Here is an 8,392-nt window from a genome sequence, read left to right as displayed (position 1 = left end):
TTCAATTATTTCTTTAGTCTTTCCTTTTTCCTATATAAACAGAATGAAAACTATGAAAGAGAAAGTGCTTGAGAGTTTAAATTCCTGTCTTGTAAATGTGAAGTTGCAGCTTTGCTTCAAGATATATACCTTTACCCTCTTGTGCCAATGTGTATTTAACTCCTGCAATATAATAACTATCTGACTGGTGCTGTTTGGCTTTGAAAAAAATACTTGATCATGGGTGTTCGTCATGCAAATCTCATGCCAGATCATTCTCATATTATCAAACAGGTTTTACAATGCACGAATGCAAATATTTGTCCAATCAATACCACACTGACAAATATCTATGCAAGATAACAGTAGACCCGTTTGCAGCATTTGCATGCAGTTGTAACATTTGTGCACTATGCAAAAAAAAAAAAAAGAGAGAGAGTATGGGATCGATTAAAATATTTCTTCCGGGTTGTGAAGGGAGGGATGAGCACAGTGGTGATGCTGCCTCTGTTTGCTCTGCACATCAGCTGCCAAGCTCCTCTCTCTCTCTCTCTCTCTCTCTCTCTCTCTCGCAAAGTCACACAGAGCCAGGCCAGGCAGAGGCAGCGCGTCCGCCCGGGGAGACAGACCGCACCGCATAGCTGTAGTGCCGCCTGAACCCTAATCACATTCACGGTCTTCTTCTCAAATGGATGTCTCCTCTGTTTACCGCTCATAGACACCGGACTGTCCTCTTGTAGTCGCGTCAAACGCGAGAACCACTCCATCCCGAGCTTTAAGGGTTTTTTTTTTTACGGTAACCGGTTCGTCTCGACGACACATAGAGGACCACACTCCCCCCCCCTCTTCCTCCTCANACCACACTCCCCCCCCTCTTCCTCCTCACCCTCACCCCGGTCCCGTCCCTCCCTCCCTCACCGTTAGCTCGCTGAAGCTAAGCTAACTTAGCTGTGATACTTTGTACCCGTGTCGGCGTCAGTTTTTCTGCCGTTAGCTAGCCTGCGGTCTGTTGCGCCACACGGCACTGGATTGAAGTGCCTCGTCACTCAAGGTAAGCGTACAGTTTATGTTTTATTATTTTATTTTTCTGTCTTGTCTTGTCTGTCTTGTCAACCGCTGGCTTATTTCTGGGCAGTGAAGCACACTAACGTTATGTAGCAGACTGTGGCGGTTCTTGTTGACAGAAGCAGCCAAGCAACGGGGGATGTGATGCGACTCACCGCTAAACACACACACACACACACACACACACACAAAATGTCACTTTATCCCGCAGCGGTTGCTCCTTCACACCGCTCCGACATGTCTTAAAATGAAAGCACGTCGATTAATACTTTTTTTTTTTCTTGTCAGCCATCCTGTTTCAAAGCGTTTCACTCATGACTGATGTATCGTGAATGGGCCACTGTCCAGGTTAACATTATCTCATAGTTGCAGCATTTGACTGCAGCGAGTTTTTTTTTTTTTTCTCCTCTAACGGCTCTATTCAAATTCAAACCGTTATCAGCTTTAATATGCCTTAACAATACCTCCACCATACATACACACATAGATACAATGTAAATATAAAGCAGCCCACGTTTAAAGTTGAGCACAATGGAGACGATAGTGGACTGTACTCTTCCTGGTGGACGTTTCCTCGTTTTATCTCTTGAACAATTCAGAGGTTCAGTGTTGCATCACAGCCTGGAAAGATGAGCTGTAACACCCGGAATTTAACCCCTGCTTGTGTCTCCTGTGTCCTCGTAGAGGTCAGATGATTTAGCTTAGCTTTGGCACATATAATAGGAACCTCTTTTCCTTTCCTTTCATTTGTTGGGGCTGCAGATTTTGAGGGCCCTCCTCCTCCTCCTCGTCCTCCTCTACCACCTCCTCCTCCTTCACCACCACCTCTGTTGAACAGAGGTTAATCACATTTCATGTAATTCAATCACTAAGAGACCTTTTTATAGGGTTTGCTTGAAGCATGTGGGGGCCTGACCTCTGTGTGTGTGTGTGTGTGCGTGTGCATAGATGAGAAAGAGAAAATGAGCTTGCGTGGGTGAGCGTTCATTAACAATGCTGTAATTATCTCAAGAGATAAGAAAATGGATTCACTATCAATCCTGCAAGAGTCTCTGCAGATGCGGAGCAGAACCGATGAAGATGTAGGATTGACAGGGAACCAATTAAATTAATCCGTCATGTTCCTTTAAAGCCAGAGAATAGAGGAGCATATATTATTTATCTCCCAGTGTGTGTGTGTGTGTGTGTTCCCATCGCCTGTACATGTGCAGGAGGTTGGAGGGAAGCTGCAAATACCTTTTACACTACCTGTAGCATTTGCCCCATGTCACCTGAACACGAGCCGATTGCTTTGATCATGAGAGGTAGAGCTTACATGAAAGAAGTATCGACTGGATCGCGTAAGTCAATATTGTAAAATATAGTGTTGATGCCTTGAGTTACATGTGGCGTACAAGTTCTCAGCAGGTTGAGGACCTTTTCCTCAGAACTGTATATCTGAACTTGAGCCCTGCGTTAACGCATGACCATCCAGCATGGAAAGGAAATGAATCATGTTCCTCATTTCAAGGCCATGGAGTCGGCATGATGCGTTTCCTGCCGTGTGTGTGTGTGTGCGTGCGTGTGTGTGATGACTGTGTGTTCAGGCGTCGGCAGATGTGCCTGCTTTTGTGTATGTGTCCCACTGCTCCCACACTTGTGAGGGTTGATTTTGGCCGTTCCTCAGGACAGAGATTTAGTGAGTGTCGAGTGCTTGAATTAGGGTGAAATAAGGTCCCATGTCGAAGTGAATGACATCAATGAGGTCCGTCATCATGCATGAAAATGAAAATATATGTGTGTAATATAGTTTTAGCTCACATAGAGGGTACGTATGAGTAATAGTTGTGTGTGTTTCCACTGTGCAGGTGGTAATAATCGTGATAATAGCATGCTTTGGAATGCAGTTAGTTTAAACTTTACAAAACTCCCAATTATAAAGCATGTGCACAAATGCAACCAAGATGTTTTACCTTGTTCTGTGTCATAAATGAGAAGGCTTTTTTTTCTCCCAGTGTATCAAAATGGAAAGTGAAAATCGAAGGTGCAAAGCTCTCATGTCCACTCTGTTTGTGTCTATTGGTATTTGTGGGTGTATGTGTTTGTCATAGAGGGTGGCTGTGGTGCATTTATTGCCCCGAGCCGGTCTGGAACAATAGCTCTATTCTGGCCCGTGTCTCCGGAGGGAGGCAGCAGCATTCGGCGTTCCCGGCACTCTGTGTGCCAGCAAGGCTCGGTTTGGGATTGGGTTTCCACAGCCACCTGGAGCTCAGAGCACAGGAATGCCATTGTTCCTCCTTCCAGACTATGGCTCGATCAGACACACATGCAAACACACACACACATAAACAGACTTTTGCATGTACATGCACGTAACACACAGCATGCAGGGGGAGCTCAAACCAGACTGCGTGTCCCCCCCAAAAACTCGGGTCAACCTGCTTTGTTACATTGTCATTGCTTACATAAATAGACGGTTAAATATTGCGTCTGTGCTTGCGCAGCCACTGAGACCTGACATTAGCAGCAGAGCAGTATGCTTGTCTGAGTGGAAACCACGTTAAATGTATCTGTACTAAACTCAGTTGATAACCTGCAACCAGAACGAAGACAGGAACTGGTGCTGAATCAATTCATAAATGAATAAATGAGCTGATTATCATATAATTATTCAGCAGCATAGTTGAGAAGTTGGTCTTTTTAGTTGCAGCAAAATTAGCAACCCCTGTTAGCAGTGAGTCATTTCCAGCCAGTCTTTGACTCATTTTTTATCTGCGTTTATTACAAATTAAATACTTTTGAATTTTTTGCTCTAAACAATCTGGAAACACCACCTTGGGCTCTTTACTATTTTAGTCATTTTCCAGACCAAACAATTCCTCAAATAATCAAATGAATAATTGAGAGGTATGTTGATCGTGTTACTTGTCAGCCAAGATGCAACTGAAAGCTGTGACCTTGAAATGAAAATGAAAATGTGTTAATGTATTTGCATATTGTTATCGAGAGACAAGAGCAAGCATAGCGACACTCTTGTATTATCTGCTCTAGCGAAATGTCAGTTTGACTTTGTTTACAACAAGTTGTCTTCAAATCCTCCTCTCATAAGAAAACATTGCACAGACACCAGCTGTCAGTAAGACATCTGATTGCTCCTCTTCTAAGGTGTTTTTTTGTTTTTAATAATGTTGTCTGATCCACGTGCACATCAGATAGACTTATCTCTACGCTGTGCATCGGTTGGCGTTGGCAATGTGACAGTGTAGCAAAAAAGGCAGATCTACTTTCACATTTCACAGTTTAATGTGTATCATGACACAATTTAAAAAGACTTTGGGGGGATTTTTTTTTGTGCCTTTTTATCAGAAGGGAGATAGGCGAGAGTAACAAGAAGAGACGAAGACAGGAGATGACAAGCAAGAGTTTTTTTTTTCCCATTAAAAAGGCGAGCTTGGCTGTGCTACCTTGTTTGTTCTGACTTTCAGTATATTTCGAAACTGCTCTAGATTTAGTGTAGACTTTTATAGAAACTCACTCCGGATGTTGATAGCTAGTTAAACGCACACACACAACTAGAATTGCCTGCCTATAAACCCTAGAGGACTGAGAAAAAAACTACTAAATGCTGCTGATGTCTATCTCTGTCTCTCTCTCCTTCTCATCCCTCTCTGTTTTCCTGTTTCCCTTCCTTTGTATCAAGATCAACCATTTAAGTTTCTGCTTGTCTGATCTACGACCCTGATTCCAAAAAAAAACTGTAAAATGTGAATAAAAACACAATGCGATGACTTGCAAATCCTTTTCTACCCATATTCAGGTGAATACATGTACAAACTATAAACTAAATATACACTCAATCTACATGTTGCAAAAAAAAAAGTTGCGACATGGGCAATAAACGACTGGGAAAGTTGTAAGATGTTAACATACCACATGTAAACAGGTTAATTGTTAACAGATGATGGTATCGTGGTTGCGTATAAAAGAGGCATCGTCAAAAGGCTCGGTTGTTCGCAAGCAAGGGTGGGACAAGGTTCAACACCACAAAATGCGTGGGCAAACGGTGCAACAGTTTCAGATTTTACCATCTACAATCCTTGAAGTCGACAAAACATTCAGAGAATCGCTGCGCATAAGGGGGCACCATTAAATGATTCAAAATCCAGCATCTGTCATGGTATGGTGGTGTGCTGCACATCTGAGTCTTTGTACTGTATTCAACTGAATATGGGTCAAAAAGGAAGTCACTGCATTGTGTTTTGATTCACATTTTACAGAGCGTCCCAACTATTTTGGAATCAGGGTCGTAGATCAGATAGCAGAGACTTAAATGGTTGATCTTGATACAAAGTGAGAGAACCGGGAAACAGAGAGGGATGACAAGACGAGACATTTAGTAGTCCTCTAGGGTTTGGAGGCAGACAATTACAGTTGTATGTGTGTGTTTGCCTATGCATGTGTGTCCTTTGGCTTTCCAGCGGGTCACATTAGGGATAGAGTTGCATAAAAGTGGGTCAGCCAGTGCCACCAGGGAGTCTTGCCAGCTCCCTGCTCTCTCTCAGGCTAGAACCAACTAAAGGCCAATGCAAACACATGAACCATAGCTGAGTGCATGTGTATATGCATCGATTTCTGATGTGTGTGTTCGTATACAGATACGGAAAGTAAGTATGATCGGTGCTGTTTGTCATTCAGTGAAATAACCCTGTGCCTGCACCGTACTTTAACTCCTCATTAACAGGAAACATTTGCTGGAAACTGAAATACTGTAAAGCTGTGAAGGCAAAAAGAGCAGCGAGCACCTAAACTATGATGCAGTATGTTTAGACTGCATATAGGGCTTCAACTATGATTCAGAGCCTGTCACACTCAGTGTGTCTCAGCTGGATGGACACACTGTTTCTGCTGGCTTAATGATAAGGAAATAGGATTTAGCCCAGTATTCAGCAGAGATTTATTTCATCTCCTAGCTGCAGTCTCTTGTTTTCTGCATTGGTTCTCCTCTGATGAGAAATGAATGGTCTATTTCTGTTCTCAGTTTGCTTCCATATATCCCTGCATTGTTGGATTTAGAAGTCATCTGGAGGTAATAAGTAGACTAATATAAGCATAGTACAAGACTGAATTATAGCACAATATGGCCGAGATAACACTTAACCTCCAACCAATGCAAATAAAAGATGCTGAGAAAAAGCACGTTTCCCACTTTCTGCCACCACTGGGCAGGTATGCTTTGGTGTGAAAATGGGCAAGTAGTCAGTAGCAAATATGTATGTATATCTTGTGTATTTATTATCTACACAGCCTGTACTTCACAGTGTTGACTGCACAACAACTCGCAATAAATAGCTTTGCTTTGGCTTTTTCGGAAGAACTCAATTCTGCGATGGATGATTGTGGAATGGAATACATAAATATTTTGAAGTAGCGAGTCTCAACTTGCAAGTGATCCAGATTCCAGCAAATGAATGAGAAGTTGTTTAGAAGAGACAGAGTCATCTGTCTTGTTGTTGTCAGGGTAGAAAGGTTATAAGCACGTAATAAGCAATGATTAATGCACATGAAACAAAACTGTGATGTTGTGGGTAGGAGCTTCTTGTAAAAATCTGAATATCTATAATTATATTTAACACAACATTGAATGTCTAAGATGAACTGGGTCGCTCTTAGTGATGAACAATAGAGAATAATCAGACACTTCTGTAGTTCAGCTCTAGAGAGCTTTATCATGTCTTTCAGCTCATTGTTTCAGTTTTATTGCATGCAAATTTGTTTTTTTGTTTTGGTTCACCTCATCATTCTTAGTCGCAAAACCGACTACACTACCTGCCACGACACCAATCACAGACGAGCAAAGTTAGCCAAAGGAGTATTGAACTTTAATAGTTGCCAGGTAGTGACTCCAAAATCAGTCCTGGGTATGTAAATAGGAAACGTTTGCCAGTTTAAAGGCAGTAGTGTTGTGTTCACAGCTTTCTCCAGGTGGCCAAGGTGACACTGCAGGTTAAAGAACACAAACACCAATCTGTGGCGTAACTGGAATACTGTGGCTGGGGACCAGGTGAGATTAGTCAGTTTCTGGGACATGAATCAGTGTTTCCCACAGGATTTTCTGAACCTGTGGTCCATTTAAGGAACATTTAATACATTTTAAAGTTCAGTGTATCAATCTGTTGTACTTGTGAGCAAAATTAGGAGGCTAGATCTCTAAAGAATGTTGTGCTCTTGTAAAGAAATGTTATGCTCTAGTAAACAATTTAATCATAAACACATTGGATGTATAGGTATGAATGGTGATGACTCTGCAAAAAAAAAAAAAACTTTTATTAGCAGGCAACATATTCCACTCTCTCTTTTAGACACAACAGCACTTTACATTTGGTTATTGGGAGTTAGAGCTTAAGAAATACAGTGTTTTCCACAGAATGACTGTGTAACTGGGGACGGGAGTATACTTCTGTATCTTATTTCTCAATCTAATTTTTGCACCCAAGTCAATACTAAGTTTAACTTGGGTGGAAGAGGTATGCAGCTGTTGGCTTGTGGTCTTTTGGTTAAACCGCGAGCCAACAGCTGTTACACACAGGTATTATTCTCTATAACTATAGGCTGTTTAACTTTCTAAAATGTCTCTTAGCTGTGGTGTTGTTTAGCTCAGTTGGTAGAGCAGCCGCCCCATGTACAAAGGCTCAGTCCTTGCCGCGGCAGCCCAGGTTTCGAGTCCGACCTGTGGCTCTTTCCTGCATGTCAATCCGCGTCTCTCTCTCACCACGTTTCCTGTCACTCTTCAGCTGTCTCTATACAATAAAGCTAAAAAAAAAGGCCAAAAAAAAGGTTTAAAATGTCTCTTAGCTGGCTTTCAATCATCATTAGTTTTACTTACTTGAAAGCCAAAGCCAATTTCCAAGCATGTACAGCATGTGACTTTCATTTGCGTCATTTGAATATCCAGATCCACATTCTCTTTACACTTGGACATGTCAGTGCAACCTTGTTAGCTTGGATAAAATCCAGTTGGATCTGCAGTTGCATGTGCAATTACTTAAGTTGGCATGTCTAGTCATCGTATGATGTGGTTGACTTCACAAACGGATCCTGTTCTTGGATAGGACCGAGCTTTAAGAGGCACCTGACACAGCTATACAGAAAGCAATAGTAGGGAGTGCAACAGCTCAGCCTGGTCGCATTGAGTAACCCTATACACCGCGCTTAGCTTAGCTCCAACAATTCCCATCTTTGTAAGAGTGCACCGCTCATACGTCCGTATGTTGCTTGCAGCATCTGTTTCACTCTGAGATATGACCCAACAGGAAAAGACATAGTTTCCATGGCAACAGCCCTGCTCTTTGCCCACCCCCCCCTCTCCACA

The 8,392-nt window shown here is 42.3% G+C and overlaps 1 protein-coding gene across 2 annotated transcripts in view; it reads left to right on the top strand.

Moving 5' to 3' along the window:
* Positions 1-842: 842 nt before the first annotated feature.
* Positions 843-8,392, top strand: part of galnt1 (UDP-N-acetyl-alpha-D-galactosamine:polypeptide N-acetylgalactosaminyltransferase 1) — a 38,512-nt gene continuing 30,962 nt past the window's right edge. For both annotated transcript variants that reach the window (XM_019271077.2, XM_010735988.3), the window contains exon 1: positions 843-1,030. The gene's annotated coding sequence lies outside the window, so the exon portion shown is untranslated. The remainder of the gene's footprint in view (positions 1,031-8,392) is intronic.

This window comes from Larimichthys crocea, chromosome XIII (genome assembly GCF_000972845.2).
Source record: "Larimichthys crocea isolate SSNF chromosome XIII, L_crocea_2.0, whole genome shotgun sequence".
Classification (NCBI taxonomy): Eukaryota; Metazoa; Chordata; class Actinopteri; family Sciaenidae; genus Larimichthys; species Larimichthys crocea.
Note: the sequence above shows the minus strand (reverse complement) of the source record. Positions and strands in the feature narration are given on the sequence as shown.